The sequence below is a fragment of the Pimephales promelas genome, chromosome 6 (genome assembly GCF_988280905.1).
Source record: "Pimephales promelas chromosome 6, fPimPro1.hap1.1, whole genome shotgun sequence".
Classification (NCBI taxonomy): domain Eukaryota; kingdom Metazoa; phylum Chordata; class Actinopteri; order Cypriniformes; family Leuciscidae; genus Pimephales; species Pimephales promelas.
The window spans coordinates 40,874,926-40,895,014 of NC_142774.1; the positions used below are offsets into that span (position 1 = coordinate 40,874,926).

A 20,089-nucleotide genomic window follows, 5' to 3' on the forward strand; every position below is an offset into this window, starting at 1 on the left:
TAGCTTGAATGTAACACCCTTGCCTCATTTAGTATGCACGGTTCTATGAATATGCAAATGAGCCCCTCCTCCCCTCACTCACTGGTTGACGCGATCACACGTTGATCTGATTGGTTGCAAGGTCGTTTGTGACATCAGAAACACCAGCGATTTTAAAGCGTGTTTTTGAGCCTGTCTTTGGTTCACTGCAGTTTTAAGAAAATACCCAGCAATGCAAAAACACATGATTTGTCTTAAAGCGTATTAAAAACATCACATAGACTTATAAATAACATTAAAAGCTGGATTTTCACCACAGGGGGACTTTAAAAAATCTTGAACAGTAACATAATGGGGGGGAAAAAATCTAAATAACAATTAAAAAACCACAACAATACAAAGGAAAGGAAAATGCATGTGCAAAAAAGCAAGCTGCATGAATCAACTTACATAAATAAAATGTCTGTTAATATGTTACCATTTCCATGATTTATTATCCGTCATTAAACTTTTAAATATCTGTACTCTGTACTGCTAATTTATTTGAATGACACCCATTACGCTTTGCCCGTGAACCTTGAACAGTTTTGCCCTCGAGACGTCTCTGCTTACCTATAAACAGCAGGAGAAAGCAGAAACGTACGAAAGAGTAACACGACCGTCTGAACACAGAATGGATAGTGAAAGTAAAGATCTAGCAGGTTGACACAACAAACACTATATGTCACACTGGGTCATGGAAAAGCACTCTACCGAAACCTTTGTGAAACATTGTCCCATAAGGGCTTGACAAAAGTTCTCTGGTGAAATTGTTTTAGCCCTGATCGTAACATGAATTGCTCTTCTATAACTTTGCAAAGGCTATTTCCCCTCACCCTAACTTAACTAAGACTCTAATGACTAGTTGCAAAGTTACTTATAGAACGTCTAAAGGGGACCATTAAATTAATGTGTAACCCTATGAGCAGTTATTAACATTAGGCCTACAAGCACCATTAATGATTGATCTCATCCTGAACTTCTTGAGTCTTCCACACAGCAAACCCTTGGTTTAGATATGTGTTTGACCCCTGGCTGAAGAACACAATGATCATAAACACGGTAACACATCAGTTCACACGGGAACGAGGACATCAGACCATGTGGTCTGATCAGAAGTGACAGTAAAAGATTCAATTTCACTGTTCATTGGAACTTTCTTCATCAAATTATCTTTTCAACATTGATAATAATCATAAATCTTTCTTGAGCATCAAAATTATCATATTAGAGTGATTTCTGAAGGGTCATGTGACACTGAAGACTGGAGTAATGATGCTGAAAATTCAGTTTTTTTCACAGGATATAAATTACACTTTATATATTTATATAGAAAAGTGCAGTTTTCATTTTTAATAATGTTTCACAATATTAATGTTTTACTGTGTTTTGATATATATACACACACATACACCTGTTAAAACAGCTTGTTTTTCTGATGTAAAAACTACAAAGATAAATCATATCGGCACTTTTCAAACTCAAATTTGTAGCAGAGTTTGTTTGGATTTATGGCTTTAATTTTCTCACAATTTTACGTAAAACATTTTTTGCAAAATATCTCAATTTATAATTTTTTTTTATCATTTTATTTGAATTGTCTTTGTGCATTTATACAACAATAAACGTATATAACTTTTTAAAATTCGCTTTTTAAAATAAAAACCACTTGAGCAATAATCTGACAAGTGTCATCTTTTAAAAGAGACCAAATTTAATTCGTCAAAGCATTCAAGATGATTGACAGTTTAAGATGGAATTTTTTTTTTATCTACGCCCAAACAGTGAATAAATGCATTATAACTAATGCATATATATAATTTAGCACCATAAAAATACAAAATATTAAATAAAAACATTATTTACCAATAGTGCAATCATTTCATTTGAAAAGTATTTTATTAATATTTATATTATTAATTATTCCAGCCTTCTATTGTATGCTTTAGCCCGCTAATTTATGTGTAACACTCATTATGCTTCACTCTTGAACAGTTTTGCCCTCGAGACATCTTCGCTTACCTATAAACAGCAAGAAAGCAGAATCACAAAAGAAGGAAGAACACACATGTATAAACTCAAAACAGTGAAAGTATTATTATGCTGCGGGTTCACGCAGAATCATAATCACTCAATATATAATTTTACAGACTTATTAGTCCTGTAACAGAGCTAAAAAGGTTATTGCTTGAATCAGCCAATGCTGAGAGCACTTTACGGTTTGGACACTAGACGGTGCAGATCCAGAGCATGGAAAGCATTTATTGTGAGTTTTGAGTCGGTCAGGGCAGAATGCTCTCAGAATAACACAGACGTAAAGTCTGACCACTCACAAGATTCAAAAGATGGATTTATTCGCCAGACGGGCATTCCTGTTTTACAAACTGCTCATTTCTCCACTAAAACAGCATCTACAAACAAGGCTCAATGCACAATTAGCATGGCAGATTTACAATGGGAACAAAGGTGGCTGCTCAACAACATTTAAAGAGCTTAGTGCTTAAAAACAGCTTTATTCATAAACACGGAGAGAAATATAGCTTTAGTCTCTCGACTTGGCAAAGGCTGAGAAACAAGCTGGTTCATTTGGGAACAGATCCAAAATATGGTCGTTCCCAAAGTTTATTTTTTATTTTTTATTGAATTTCAAGAATTACAATTTCAAAGTGACAAACTTAATCAAAACCATTTTAAAAACGCTTGTTTTTTGGTTATGCATATGTGCACATTCCATTTCATCATTCCGCAAACATAAAGGGAACATCCCTTTAGAATTTCTCTGAACATTCTAAGTTCCATTCCATTCCCGTCACTCATGATTGGCCAGTTGGGTCAGCTGGGGTAGTGGACACTTCTTATGTAACAGTTGCACTCGGTGGGCTGAGCCGGTGATTCACTCACAGACGAGAAGTTACTGAATGACTTGCTGAGGAAACAAGCGAGTAAGTTAATGTGTGTGAATGTGTGCCAAGTAAGACATGTCCAACATTCCTGTCCGGAAATTAGTCCTAACCCTATAACCCTACACATTCGCTCAGAGTGAAATGATAGAAGCTCCTAGCCCTGGTTTAAGCACTTGACTTTAACTGTAAACGTGTCCCTCAAATCTGATTGGTCGACTGGAATGTTGATCCAGTAGAATCAGGTTCACACGTCTGTTTGTCAATGACATCATCAAGCTTCAAACACACGAGGCGAGGCGAAGCTGCCCTGCTTTTAATGAACACACACAAAATGAAGACTATAGCAAACAAAAGATACAAAAGCCGAGCCGTTCTTTTGCTTAGGCTCGCCTGTGTGGTTTTGACCAAAAAAGGATTGTTTATTATCCCATAGGAAAGAAAAAATACACGTTTATCTAACATCTTTTAAATAATATGTTAGTTGTTTCTCCAAGACAGGAGTGATAAATAATGCGACTTAGATTTAAGACCACAGAGACTATAATCTCGTTTTAGAAATAATGTCTCAATATAGCTGCCATCCACATTAAAGTTATATATGTTCAGGGTTTTTTTTTTTTTTAAAGAAATGTAACATACATAAATATATTAGAAATGAATATCGTCTTAGAGTCTAAGTCTGTTTTTATTTATTTTAAGATCAAGATTTCAAGATCTTGATCACATATCTTACATCAGGAACCGCAGAGAACGCTTGCCTGTGACAAGATGGCCGCCGGTGATGACGATAGAGACTCCGCCGTAAGACATCTAGCATTTATTATTAACATCTATGGTTCATTCACTCCTCACAGTTGTGCTGGAGTGTGTTTCCCGTAAAACGCCGCAACTCGCTGCTTAAATATAGTACGATGCATTGTTGAAGAAATCAACTAGTTAGTCACGACCCCAAACCATATTGTCGCCATGTGGTCGGCAACCACGTTGGTGTATGACGTCACGCACGTGGTGGAGTGATAACTTATTTTAATGAAACTGTTTGAGATCGAATTAATGCTAGATGTTTTGATTATAAATTACAGATATGCATAAAGATTTCGCTTTATTTCCAGATTCAATCATAGACTCGTTCATACACACTGCAGCTCGTTCACACACGCGTGTTTTAAATCTTTTGACAAACTCAAAGACGAAAATGATATTTGCAGCCTGTGTTTTACGGTATAAAATAAAAGACACAGGTTGCACTGAATGTCAGCTTGCTTAATATGGATTTTATGAGTCCACATGTCATCTAGAAATGATTCTTCTAACCACAGGTCGAGATGGTTTCGGGAAACACACTCCTCGAGGGGTTTCCTTTGTGTGTGTGTGACCGACGGGACAGTTGTCATTGCGTAGCCTACTGTCATTTCTAAACAGCTAACAGATACGGGAAGGCCAGCGATGGATTAACACTTTCAGAAGATAATCCTGGACACACATTCACCTCCAAACAGATGGCAGACTTTAACACTGTGTGTGTATTCAGGGAAATGACACTGGGAGAAGTGTCAGAGTTTGGAGCCCCAAACCAATTCGGCTACAACTTTATTAATAGACTTAACAGAAAACAACATTTCCAACCATGTGACCTCCTGTTTGGAAAGAAAAATAATAAAATGGTGTGATTGATTTTATCCATTAAGAATTGTTTGTTTCATCATCAACAATAAGGGTTTAATGTTTTTAAACCGCCATTGAGATATGGTTTATATAGGCTAAAGATTATAGATTTTATTCATATTTTTAGTATACTTTTGTATTTTTAGATTTCGCATATTTATTTTAATTTTAGCCCTATTTTTTATAAATGTAATCGTGCACTTTACGTATTATTTTTATGCTTTTTAAATATGTCTATTTAATTTACATTTTTTTTTATTTCAGTTATTTTATTACATCAAGTTGAAATAAATGAGAAATGGTGCATTGGCAACTATAGGTTACACAAGTTTTTAAATGTTATTTAATTTTAGTTAATGCTCATTTTACGTCGTGTAAAAACAAAAGTTTTTTTTTTTATATTTTTAAAAAATGTTAATGGTTTTAGTGCGGGTTAACAATAATAACCCCGTTACACACACTGATAACATGAATACGTGTCTTTGTATAAAAGTGCAAAATGAAAACATTTGAATGATAAAAAGTAGGCTATTTCCATCTTCATCATCATTCACCCACCCTCATGTCTTTCCAAACCAATATCACTTTCTCCTGCAGAACACTAATTATATTGATAATTAAATAAATTATGAGACCAAGAACATGCATAAAGGAAGTCGACACAAATTTTATATTGACTTTAAAGACAATAAATACAGTGACAGGATCGGCCATGTCGTCGGCTCACTGATAATCATGTGTAATCAGATTATGGTTGATATTAACGTGACTGATCAGACACTGAGCTGGCAGTGATGTGCTGGTGTGTTAAACTCCTAACACCACGATTAACAGAGACTCCTGCGGTCACTGATCAGAGAGAAACACCATAATGATCCCCTCGCTGATCGAGTCCTTCAGATGAAGAATATATGATCTGAAATACACAACGATGAACAAGAGGAGGATGGGCATAAAGATAAGAGTGAATTTATACACTTCATGTTTGGGGTCTCTTCTGCTCACCAAGGCTGCATTTATTTGATCAAAAATATTATTACAATATAAAATGCTGTTTTGAATATATAAAACATAATTTATATCCTGTGATCAAATCTGAATTTTCAGCATCATTACTCCAGTCATCAGTGTCACATGACCCTTCAGAAATCATTATTTTCTGTTAATGTGATTTCGATAGTTGTCATCCAGTAAGAGTATAGAGCTAAAAAGCAGCTCAGATCATTTGCCATGAAATTAGTTCATATGGAAATAGCCATTTGACTCTTGATTGCTGACTTAAGCATCAAATCTTAAACCCCATGGTTCCAAATCCAGTCAGTAGTTTATCCAGTCCTCTATATGGTTATGATCTCTGATTGTTTTTAATCTAAGAGGTGCAGTGGAGAGCCATCAAGATCACATTGTGCCAAAGAAGAGAGCGTGTGTGTGTGAGAGAGAGAGAGAGAGAGCTGTTGCTAGGCAACCTGCGTGCATGCCTAAGATTAGTAAGCACAATCCACGAGGATCAAATGTCTTTTCAAATCATGGCGCGACACAAGAAGAGTGTTTAGAGTAGACTGTTAAGAGCGAAAGAGGAAACACTGAACAGCTTTGCTTCATATTGAACTTTCCCACGCTGCAATGCTCAAACATGCTAATGTTCATCGATTAGATCCGCATGGAGGGCCTCGTCTCCTGTCATGCGTTCGGGGACCAGGGGGAAATACGCCTCTCATACAGTGGACACAGTTCAGTGATAATGCATTATCTCAGATATTCACCAAGGAATTGCATGCTCACTGCAAAAGAAATATGCAAAATGACCTTATATTGATAAGAAAAATAAAATTATAAAAATCAAAATGATTGCACCTAAATAAAAAAAATGCTTCCAAAAAACGTGATATGGTGCCAAAATATTATAGATTCGTTTATAAAGTTATAAATATGGATATTTTTCTCTGCTTTAGAAGGCCTTTATTAATGCCTAATGGATTACTTTTATGATGGATGGATGCTCTTTTTTCGGGCTTCAAAAGCTCATGTACCATTCACTCCCGTTATAAAGTGGGGAGGAGCCATGATATTTTTTAATTATTTTATTAATAATTATTATTTTTTTAGATATCAAAACTTCAACTAGTAAACACTACACATTCTTGATATCTGTAATTGTATTTTCACGTTTGAAACATTCAAATTCAATTGTTGATGTCAATAATTGATTTCTTAGTTAAAATTCCAATTTCACATAACAGAAATACAATTCTTATAACTCAAATCATAGCATTTTGATATCAGTATTTACGTAGTTCCTGTAGTACAAATGCCTGTTCTCGATATCAACAATTAAACTTCTACTAGTAAAACTTTTCATCTTTGATTTCAATAATTCGATTGTCATTAGTGCTGATATCATAAATATGATTGTTAGTAAGTTAAATGAAATTACTCTCGTAATATCAGAAACACATTTTCAGAGATCAGAAATAACAAATGTAACATGTTGAAATACTTTCACAGATATCAAGAATTAACATTTCAACTAGTGAAAATTTTGTTCTTGATATCAGGAATTTATATTTTTACTAGTAACAAAGTAATTGATTTTACTAAGAAGTGTATTTCTAATATGTGAAATTGGAATTTTAACCATAAGAAATCAATTCTATCAATTAAACTATTGAATTTGAGAAGCAGCTGGTGACGTTAAACTAGTGACAATACAAAGATATCAAGAATTATACACTGTGAAAAATAATCCTGTGTAAAAAAAGGCAAACTACTGGCAGCTGTGGTTGCCAGCATCATACCGGAAAAATACGGTGTGTTACTGTTTTTGAAATTAACAACTAAATACTGTATTGTCAGCTACAGTATAAAACTTTAATTTAACAGCTATATGCTCTAACACAAAAACAGTAACACACCGTATAGTTACGGTATGATGCTGGCAACCACAGCTGCAGTAGTTTACCGTTTTTTTTTACAGGATTATTTTCTACAGTGTACCAGTTGATATCAAGAATTCGTATCTCAGCGAGTGGCTTAATTTTATATAATAAACATTTTTAGTGGAAATCGAATTCCTGATAGCAAGAATTAATATTTTAACCAGTGAAAATGTAATCATTGATGTCAAGAATTCATATCCTGGGAATGAATAAAAGTCAAATCGGCTTGCCGTAGAAGGGCTTTAAAACAGACTATTCAGTTCGAAAAGATGGACCGTTTCTCAAATACTGAGTGTAAAACCAGAACTGCAGGAAAATCACGGACTTGGCAACACTACTGTTACTGTATCTGTGTCAAGGAAGCTTTTTCTGCCAGTTTATGGCTGCTTCTTTATAATTTACAAGCCTGTCCTACTTATTATATGCCCATAAGTGGGGAGACTTCAGATCTAATAACCTAAAAAATAAGGCGTTATACTTTACCTGATGAAATTAAAGCTTATATGTAGAACCCCCAAAATTCAAATCTCATTCTTATTAATGCAAAAAAGGAGATGCATTACTTAAAAGTACATATGCATCAAAGCTGATGGCAAAATGTGACTGACTGTCATGAGAATAGTAATGGTGTCATTATTTTCCTTCATGAACATTCACAGTCTTTGACCTCAGTTAGAATAATCATTGTGTTATACTGGGACGCTCTCAAAGGGGTTACATAAGACAAACATGTTTCATTTGAACACGCGTGCGAGAGAACACGGACGAACCCCTGCAGTGATGCTGCTTTATTCACCTGGGACTAACCAGCGTGTTATTATCATAATCATAATCTCTCTGTGACTAAAAAACATCTCCCTCGAAAGATCTTGACCTGAAAGATCACATGCGACTGAGGACGTCAGATGAGCGAGATGCTTTGAACATGCAAGAAAAAAAAAATGGGGACAAAATGTTATTGAAATGTCCAATTACATGACAATAAACACGCAATATAGGAACATTATTGTGGTTTAATTGTCATAATTGCTTGTTTATTCCTCAAAATTGTCAAATCATATCTCACGTTTGCAAATCAGTGTTGTTGTTATTATTACTAAAACTATAAAAAAAAATTGTTTTCGTTTGTTGAGGTAATGCTGAAATAAAATATAAATCTAAACATTAGATAAAAAAAACTAGAAATATACGTTCACCAAAACTGAATTAACTACATAAATTAACTACAATACATTAAGCTGAATAGAAATATTAATAACCAAAATGACTAAAATGTAGTGTGTAATGTGACTAAAAATATATATGCATGCTCATTTTTACTGCATGACTACATGAAATTATCATAAGAACATCATTATAATTGTATATATCATTATAATTATATATATTGGCTTTTTATGGTGAGACTTTTTTAATCAGGCTCTCAAAAATTACATAAAAATATGGATTGAGATTTTTATATCTCAATATATATATATATTGAGATATATCGGTTATCGGCTATATTGGCCAATATATCGGTTATCGGCTTTTAACTATAAAGAATTATCGGTATCTGCCAATATTTTCATACCAGTGTTTCCATACCAAACACCTAAACATTTAACAAAATTAATACAAAATTGAGAACCACAATGCAATGCAATACATTGATGATTGAGAGATGAACAAATAAACGTTCCTCAAAGCCAGATGGATAATAATTAATACTACATTTTATCATGATTTTTTTTTTAAACAATGATGTATGGATAAAAATGTAAACCTATTTGCTTCAGTCCAGTAAGTGTTCATCTTTGAATATTCTTACACTCTAAAGAATGCCGTGTTGTTTTAACCCAAATTTGGGTCAAATATGGACAAACTCAAATGTTGGGTTATAAATGTCATTTAAAATGTTAACCCAACTTCAACTTTCACTTTCAACTGTACATATTTTTTTTTTACATTTTTCCATATTTGACCCAAATTTGGGTTGAAACAATCCAGCATTTTTCAGAGTGTAGTATCAACTCTCAAAACAGATCACAAATAAAACAAAGTTTTTGAAAATTCTGTTTTTAAAAAGTCTATAATTTGATGCACAGAATCATCACCAGCAGAATTTCCTTTCAGTGACATTTATATTGTATTCGCAGTCAAACACACACATGTGAACTCTTAATGTGCCTCTCGGGACCCGTGACGGAGTAAATATCGTGTCATGTCTCTGAAGTCATTTCCCATCGGTGGGATCTTCGTCAGCGAGAGACCTTTGACCCGCGCCTTCTAGCGGCTCATCCTTTAGGGAACGTGAAAAACAGTGTGTGTGGTTTGTGTTTGGCTTATCATTGATCTGTTCTGTTCGTGATTGTCTCTTGAAGAGAAAACGAAAGTGGCTTCAGAGCATGTGACGGAAGAATAATCTCTTTTTAAAAAGCTTTAGTCTGGACTAATGTATTCATGTCCCAACCTTCACCATTATAAAGTAATCTGCAAAGCTGGATTCAAATCCCCTTTCAGCATCATAATCTGTTCCATATACAAAGCAAAGATGCAATTCTTTAAATATATGGCGACAGTCTTTAATGCAACTCAAAACGGGGTCAAGATGATTTACAGACGCTCGAGAGGCTGTGGGAAACGCTGACCTAGTGTTAGAAGGAGTGTCATCTAGTGGCTCTCACACACCCTGATGCTCGACCCAACGAACCGGCATATTCCCGCTCTCACAGTTTTCACTTTAAAGTCAACATGAAATTATAACGGTGGATCATCAATGCACATTATTCTTTTTTGGTTGACATCATCAAACCCTCATATTTTACAATAACCCGTCATATTTACATTTATGCATTTGGCATGCATTATTAAAAAAAGCGACTTGCATTGCACTGTAAAAATGAATGAGCTTTATCTAATAAAAATGGGGCAACAGATTCAATTTAACAAATTAGAATTGAGTAATAATTAATTCTTTAAAAGTAAACCATTTACAATGAGTAAAACTTACATTTAAGTCGCCATTATGGTGATCGGTGTTTGTTTTAGGTTTCTCCTTCAGTGATTCTGCTTGATAACATGCGTATCTTCAATGTTGGCAATCTAAAATAAAGAGTTCTTAATTAATCTTTTATAATTAATGTTATTCAGATATTTTTGTTCAATTTTTTGGTGTGTAAACTTTACTCATTTTAAATGGTTAACTTTTAAGGAATAATTTGATTAATTATAACTCAATTCTAATTTGTTCAATTTAATATTGCTTGTAATCTGTTGCCACAATTTTATTCATTTATTCATTTTTACAGTGTGCATTCAAGGCATTTATTTTCAAATGTCTTTCACACAGAAATAGGTCACTTGTGGAAGTAAAGTTCTCTGCTGTGTTGCATGATATTATCATGTGTTTATACATTTTCATTGTTTTTGTAACCTTAAATCCTTGTATTCATCATTTTGCATTACATTAAATCATCTGTCACAGTGATTTCTGATTCAGACGATGCTATATGATTTATATAACGTTCCCACTTACACAGAACATGGCCTGAATATCAGATGTTGAAGACCACTGCGTCATAAAGACGCTCACGAACATCTGTGTCACTGAAACGCCATTCTACACAGACTTTTAAACAGAATTTGCCTGGCATAACTCTAATTAACATCTACTCCACAATGGTAATTGGGCACTTGTAGCCTCAAGAAAAAGCGTGATTCTGTTAATGACGTTATTAATCATTCGAATGTTCCTTGTACAATACACTCTTAGAAGAAATGGTTCTATTTAGAACCAGAAATGGTTCCATCCCCCGCTTCATATATGGAACGCCAAAATATAGAATCTATATAGAACCATTTTTTTGGTAAAAGGTTCTATTGGCCAAGTATGGAACCCCAGGGTTCTATTTTTAAGAGTGTATAGAACCTTTTAGGGGTTCTAAATACGTAGCGCTAATTGAACCTTTTAAGGTTCTATATTGAACCTTTTCTTCTAAGAGTGTACGGCCTCACGGCTTCACAGCTCAGATAAATGACATTAGCTGATCAGAATCAACCCGATAAAACCAGACGATTCTATTACTGTAACGATACATGCAGAGAAGCTGAAGCTTTAATTCTTACTCAAAAACCAGCAAACTGCAAACACATCTCAACATAACACAGACTGGACAACCAGTGAAGGAAAGGATGAGGCAAATAACCAACTAATGAATGACACACAGCTGAAACCAATGAACTAATAATGACGGTAACCATGGAAACTGAACAAACAATAACAAACATAACCCTGACAATTACCAACAGAACAAGGTTTCTCAAAGTAACATTAATAGAACTTTCCTACGCGTTTTAGAATGTTCATGGAAAAGTAACATTCTCATAATGATTCCAAAATGGAATGTTTCCTTAACATTTGCATAACCAAGAAAAATAAACTTTTCTATAACTTTTTTCTTTTAAACTGGATAGCTGAACGTTCAGAAAACATTCAGACATAACATCATAGCTTTACCACAGCACAACAACAGACCTGTGACCTGCTTTCAAGTTTGTGACCCGCTATAGACGAATCCGACGAGCGTTCTTGTGTAGGCTGCCATCTTGTGGCGACGCCATTACTGAGCTGTTACACCGGCATAGACATATGCACCGGTATGTAAACAAACCTCGGAGATAAGGTGATAACGCACCCTTGATGACAGCTACAGCCAGGCAGACTTGTTGGGTTGATGATGTTAGACATTGGCCTCCAGTCACAGATGAAGGTACAAACGATCTTACAGATTATTTATGAAAATAGCTTGGCAAGCAAGCTAGGCTAACGTTTGCTACCGAGGAAACTAAAAAAAGATCTGTCGATTTGGCAACAATAAATAAATAAATAAATGAAATCAAATAAACAATTTAATGTTTTTCATTTGTGTCCATTATTTATCTCATTTTTACATTGCAACGGGCATGGGTAAGGTAACATACAGCTAGAAAGTATACATAATATCGACCAAATACTGTTTTTAAACCATGGAAAGAGGTCAATATAACAGCAGGAGAACAATTATGTCACATAACGTTACATTCAGCTCAGGAAAGCCATTTGACCATATAGCATGTAAATTGAATAGAAAAAATAACAAGAGAGGAGATTTTGCTGATCACTATATCACACATTTATTATATTATTTTACTTATGTCATTAAATAATTGTTATTATACGCGAATGTCCGCGTCTTGTACTCGCTCAGGAAATCTGTGTAAACCGTACGGCACCAGACAGGGGCAGTCGACCCGGGGTATTCACAATGTTTTCTCTTCAAAATTGAAATTTTACTGCCACCATTGAAACAATTTATAACGGAAACTGTTTACCCACTCGACATTATACAAGGGCTAACGTTGAAACGTTAGTGACAGTCGTAAATCGCGAGCTGTTTATTCCAGTGGACACAAGTTGCAACTAAAACAATAGAAGGCAATGGCGCAACGCTACCCAGCAACAGCTCAGTAATGGCGCCCGCTTACTTCCGGTAGTTTCGCCGGATTCGTCTATAGTTAAAGCCACTGTAATAGATCACCTGTGTTTGTGTTAGCACCTGCATGTACTCTCTCTCTCTCTCTCTCTCTCTCTCTCTCTCTATTGGTGCTGGATGTCTGCGAGCTGAAGGCTGATCATTAAAAGCATGCTGTTCTTCAATCTAGAGGTGTGTGGAGTGTGAATGTGGAAGGATAGATATTGATGGATCAGAGTATAATGTCCTGGTGTGTGTTGAACAGCAGGAGAGTGTTATAGAGTGGATCTATGAGCATGAGAGGGTACAAAAGTGATGAGAAGCATTTGACAAATCATATTCACAACACAATGCACTGCTCCATAACATGATGTATTTTAAGTGCACTCGGATATTTAACACGCGCACACACACACACACACACACACACACACACAGGTTGGGACTTTTATTCAAGAGGAACTTAACATATTTTAATAAAAGATGTAAAAATGCATTGGCGTATTTTGCTCAGTTCCTGATATCCGATGCATTAGTTAATATTTCATTTTGATATATTTATTGTAATCAAATTTAAGAATTTGTATTTTATAACATTAAATTTAACATACTAAAATTTAGTTCAACTTATTTAGTTTTAATATCTAAACACTGCCTATTAAATCAAATTGAACATACTTAATTTTAACTCGGATATGTGAATATGCACCTGCTCTGTTGAAAGCACTTATTTTGGGATGTGTGTGTCGTACGCGTCTGCATCTCTGTGACCCATTTCGGTTGAGTGGAATTCCTCACACTAACCCTTCCCAATCCCAACAGAGCACAGGTGCGGGTCAGAACACACGGATCATCATCAGGGGGATCTCAGCCCCTCCGTGCTCCACATGTGTTCATCATACAACTCAACCAACCATTAAATAATGCTGAAGAAGTGGATGAGCTTCCTTAAAGACTCAGACAACAACAGGCTGAAGTCTTGAAAGATTTTCAAGAGCATTAGAAGACTAACATGAGTAAATGTTGATCATTCTAAACTTATATATATATATATAAAAAATATTGTCTTCTCAAATACCTAAATCAAGACTGTAAACAATATCAACATTTAAAAATGTTAATAATAGGATTAGAAATTATATTGAACTGACTGAAAACGAGTTGAATCTTGTAAAACAACTTTTTTTTTAAATTGCTTAACTTGTTTTGAGTTTGATAAGTAAAAACATGACTTATTAATCATATTTTTTTGACAGTGTTACATTTACTTGAGATGGTAAGATATTCAGGAGATAAGTAAATTTACCCACATTAAGTGAGTTTTTGATGAAACTCCTGTTTTCCCTTTGAATTAAGTTTTAATTCATCTCACCTCATTGGCAGATTTTTTATTTCAAGCACAAACTCACTTATTTTAAACATTTTTCAATGTGTTTTAAATGATATTTTAAGTCATATTGCGTCTCAAGAAATTATATCTTGATGTCAGAATGTTTTGATATTTGTATTGGGAAAACAAAACACAAATACCGTTTAAGAAAATAAAATCTTTTTGCAGTGCACGGAATTTCAAAAGTGTGATGTAATCGTATTACATGCTTTCTGAAATTTCAGAACATCTCCATGTTGTCCACACAAAAATGGCCTATTTTGCACCAATACATCTGAGAAACAAATGCATCCCATGGGCAAAATAAATGTATATCAAAAGCATCATTCAGGGACCTGCCATGCATCAGTTTTGACTACATTATAAAGCTCACTTCAAAGGCTTCAGGTGAAATGTTGGAGCACTTCTGGTTTCAGTTCACAGCTGAAAGCTTTATAACATCACCATACACATCACGCAGAATAAAGAGGCCTTTTCTCATCATCAAGCATAAAACAGCACACATATATGTGTACACTGAGGCTAGCTTTGATCATGAGGGCCGATCGATTACAAAAATCACATTTACATTTATATACTTGCTTTTTTTTGCATTATGGTCCATCAAACTCCCTGTAGCTTCAAAAACTAGGGAACTTCATCCATCACACACACATTACATCACTTCAACAGTTCTGACTTATATAAAATATCACTTCTGGTATTGACAATCAATATTTATGACATCATTAGCCGTCAATGCATGTGGTGCGATGGCTTTGATTTTCTCACGGTTTTAGAGAAAAACATGTTTTTGAAAATTTAGATTTCATACAAAAATTGAAAATAGTATTTTTGCACATTTTTTTATAAGAAAATGTCAAATTTTGTAACTTTTTTAAAGCTTTTAAAACTTTTTATAAACACTCGAAAAAATGCTGGGTTGTTTTAACCCAAATTTGGGTCAAACATGGACAAACCCAAATGTTGGGTTAAAAATGTAATTTAAACATTTAACCCAATGGGTGAGTTTGTCCATATTTGACCCAAAGATGGGTTAAAACAACCCAGCATTTTTTTTTAGAGTGAAGTGTCGTCTTCAAGAAGAGATCAAACTTCAGTCTGTGCTTTAAAGCAGTCAAGATTTACCACAGTTTAACTTTTACGCTCAAAAAGTGAATAAATGGGTTATAAATACAGCGTAAATTTAATTTAGCACCATAAATCCCATAAAAATACAAAATATTAAATAAAAAACAATATCGAACTAAAATATACGTTAATTTCATTGAAATTTTTTTTTTCGGATTGCATGTGAAGAGCATCAGAGGGATAACTTAAAGGGATACTCCACTTTTTTTGCAAATAGGCTCATTTTACAACTCGACTTGTAAAACGATGACTTGACTTCCATAGTATATATTTTTTCCTACTATGGAAGTCAATGAGACCAGATACTGTCTGGTTACTGATATTCTTCTAAATATCAGGAAATTGACTGAATGCTGCGGCTGAAAACGGTAAAACTCAACTGTTTAACTCTCGGGGAGTTGTAAAATGAGCATATTTCCAAAAAAAAGTGGAGTATCCCTTTAAGAACCACCCTAAGATGAATGAACCCTTGAACGTGAATGTCCAGTTTGCTATGAGAACATTATTGGGTTTGAACCTGTCAAAAATGAAGACCTCCAATCTCCCATTGCTCACCCTGACAAAACAAACACAGCTCAGCTGCGCAAACTGGCAGATGTTGTTTTGCAAAGACTCCAAATAGGCCCCGGTTTCCCGGAATCCAGTGTTATTTTACCCAGCATGCCGAGCGCTCGCAGGTGCCTGTGGAGTGAAGGAGGAGAGCAAGGTCACGAACGGAGAACGCAAGACATTCTCCACACACCTTATCTTAACCGCTGTATGTTTGTTCAGATGGACTGATAAGCACTTCCTCCCACACACACACACACACACACACACACACACACACTTCTACTGATATTCACATTAGCGCTTCACTTTATGACTCGAACTGCTGAGCTCTCATCGATCATCATCTCAATGCAGATTGATGATCTCTAACTTTCATTAAACTGGGGATTGAATGCTGGTTGCTAAGTTGCACAGTAAATGTGCTTCAGTTTTCAAAAGGATGCAAGTGTGTTTTTGGGTCAGAAAGCGAACAGGGAATGTTCTGGCAATTGGTTATGAACAAACGTTCTTCCAGTAACATTAAACAAATGTTAATTTGGTCATTAATAATGTTCTCAAAATGAGCAAAACATGTATGCATTATTTTTAGACTGAAATCATGAAATCATAGATTTTACTGAGAAATATTGCCATTCCCTCGCTAGACAACTTTACTCTGATTTTCTCCCAAACGGATTGAGGGTTTGTCACACGGCTTCCATGACACTCTCTGTGTGACTTCATGTTGGTTTTTCCCTTCATCCCCATCTGTTAATGTCTGGACAACTCATTTCAGCCACTTAGCCGTCAAATCTGTCTGGGGAGATTGCACAGAACCAGGAAGGACTTTCATTTAGAACAGAGTTAATGTAATAGAAAGGATTTTCCTGTTTATCACCTTAAATCTGCTTCAACATACAGTATATAAAGTGCTTTATAACCTTCATGTGACTTTATAATCCTTTTACAGCCTTCTTTGGAAGTTAATCTCTGCTCACTGATCTTCAGAACTGATCTGCGGTTTTTAGGCCTAAAACATGTGTGTGTGAACTCTGTGCAACTCAACTGGAGTTTTAATGATTTTAACCTACACTCTCAGAAAAAAAAGGTACAAAAGCTGTCACTGGGGCTGTACCTTTTCAAAAAGTAAACTTTTGTCCATTTTAGGTGTTAATACATTTTAAGTAATATGTAAAATTTAGGTGCTAATACATTTTTGGTGTTAATACATTTTAAGTGTTAATATGTACATTTTAGGTGCTAATATGTTCATTTCATGAGCTAATATGTCCATTTTAGGTCATGTACATACATTTTAAGTGTTAATATGTACATTTTAGGTGCTAATATGTTCATTTCATGAGCTAATATGTCCATTTTAGGTCATGTACATTTTAAGTGTTAATATGTACAGTTTAGGAGCTAATATGTTAATTTCATGAGCTAATATGTCCATTTTAGGTGGTAATGTGTACATTTTAGGTGTTAAGTACATTTTAGGTACTAATATGTACATTTTAGGTGTAAAGATGTACATTTTAGGTGCTAATAAGAACATTTTTGGTGTTAATATGTACATTTTAGGTGCTAATAAGTACATTTTGGGTGCTAATATGTACATTTTAGGTGTTAATATGTACATTTTAGGTGCTAATATGTCCAGTTCGTGAGCTAATATGTCCATTTTAGGTGTTAAGTACATTTTAGGTACTAATATGTACATTTTAGGTGTTAATATGTACATTTTAGGTGCTAATAAGAACATTTTTGGTGTTAATATGTACATTTTAGGTGCTAAAATGTCCAATTAAGATATGCTTTAATTTACACTGTGTAAATTAAAAATGTACACTTTTAATTTACACATTAATGCAGTTTGCACAACAGGAGGACTGCATGCATGCAATGCGTTGGCCATGCATTATTAGAGTCTACTTCTTTGGTCTGGGACCTCATAAAGTTTTATATATATACACACACTTCAAAATCAGCTAATCATTATATATTGGGGGGGGGGATCCAATTAGATACGCTTTAATTTACACTGTGCAGTTTAGCAGAATGAGAGATATTTGTTTTGCCAGTAATTCCACTATCTGTATCCATTGGGTAAAGGAATTTACATTTTAAAACATTGGAGTGTTTTTCTGGGCTAAAGTGACCAATGTTTCCAGCTGAGCATCTACGTGTGCAAATGCATTCACTATCTAAACAACTGACTCAAATTCACATACAAATGACAGCCTATATTTAATACGTGTGGCCTATTCTCAACATTTCCCAAATATCTACAATGCTGCAGTGCCACCTATAGGACTTCACTCTGCTCTTCCTTGGGTTTCCTCATAACACTGCTGACAAAAGCACACAAACTATGATCATTTAAACACACTCGCCATAAAACACTGCTGTGATTCATTTGCAAGTCAAACCCTGAATAAATGTAACGCTTGTTCCTGTTTGCCACACGCACCGCTCCACCTCACAGAAGATCTATTGTTTTGAGACATGAGGACTGGAGGAGGACTGCATTAAACCAGAGTAGGTGGACGCTCTTCATCATGACACAGTTTAAGGGGGTGGAGGTTTTACAGTTTATGCATTTGTGTTCACATGTGAACGTGACATTTCAGACCCGTGCAGATTTGTGGGTGTTTCTGGCTTCAGCCGACACAAAGACAATAACTGATGATATCGTTTACAACACATGGCCGGACTAAATCCAAACCAGTGAAGAAACAAAGGGCCTGGTGTTGGTAAACGGAAAACCAACATTTGCATATCCAAAATCCTTTTTCCAAGCACTGTTGACATCATGGAAATTCAGAAACGTGAAAGGTCACACTAACCGTGTAATTAATACAACCCATATTTCTGTGTATGAACAGAAACATGACAGATATTGAGAGAGAGAGAGAGAGAGATGCAAGCTCCACAGACATTATCTACATATACTCACAAAAAGCCCTTTCACAGTCAACTTTAATGTTGTTGCGCCCTCTAAAGGGTACTTTCCATTTAATAAAAACATACAAAAATTGCATTAATACAGAATGTTTTCCAAAAATGCAGTGTGCATTAATATAATATAATATAATATAATATAATATAATATAATATAATATAGGCTAATGTTATTTTATATAGGCTAGTTATTGCACATAAAGATCAAGGAAATATAATTATTGATATATAGGCTAATCATTATATTTAATTATACATTTATTAATATATACTTTTAATGAAACATAATCCTTCTCTAAAGTTCATCAGCTTCTAGAACAGGTCTGTCTGTGCCTTTAAAGGAGAGTTCTTGCGTGACCTGGATGCGTTGCGGGATTGGTCATGTGGAGAAATGCGACCATTGGAGGGAAAATATTGTTGGCTAATATTTATCGCTTATGAAACAAAGTTATTCTTCTAGGGGGCGCTGTATGGCACAAAACCACTGAGCTGCATTGAAATCTAAGGACGTATTTTTGATCATTTGAACCAAGTAGCCTACAGTATTACAAACATAATAATTAACACATTTTTTAAAATATCGTAGGCTATTTACAATTTAAAAAAATCACAATATTAATATAAATTATTAAGGCTGAGAAAAGTACCATATATCACGTGACAAATGTTACTTCAGCATCAACTTTATAGCACAATAGTCGTCTAAGTGAGAATTTGAACATTTACATTCTTTTTATATATATATATTTGGACATTTAGCACTTACATTAACACGTAATTACACTAAAAATGGTAGTGAATACATATAGGGTAAGTTCAAATGTGTTTATACTAAGCTATCACTCAGGCTAATCGGATATGTTATGCTAGTAGCCTACATAAGCTAATACAGACATTAAAGGTCATTATAACGTAGTTGAAACAGCATAAATTGTAACATGATTTTGTAGGAATTGTAATCAAAGAATGTACCTGTCAATACTTTGAGCCGATAGTTGAATCACACACACAAACACACGCTAGGTCGTTAAGCTCCGCCTTCTCCAGAAACCGGTTTCA

The 20,089-nt window shown here is 34.8% G+C and overlaps 1 long non-coding RNA gene across 1 annotated transcript; it reads right to left on the bottom strand.

Moving 5' to 3' along the window:
- Positions 1-2,206: 2,206 nt before the first annotated feature.
- On the bottom strand, positions 2,207-20,084 carry LOC120460555 (uncharacterized). The gene is made up of 3 exons (XR_016168957.1): positions 20,003-20,084; positions 16,091-16,216; positions 2,207-2,944 (listed from the first exon to the last, which is right to left on the bottom strand). It is a non-coding gene; the product is annotated as an uncharacterized LOC120460555 (long non-coding RNA).
- Between the last annotated feature and the right edge of the window lie 5 nt (positions 20,085-20,089).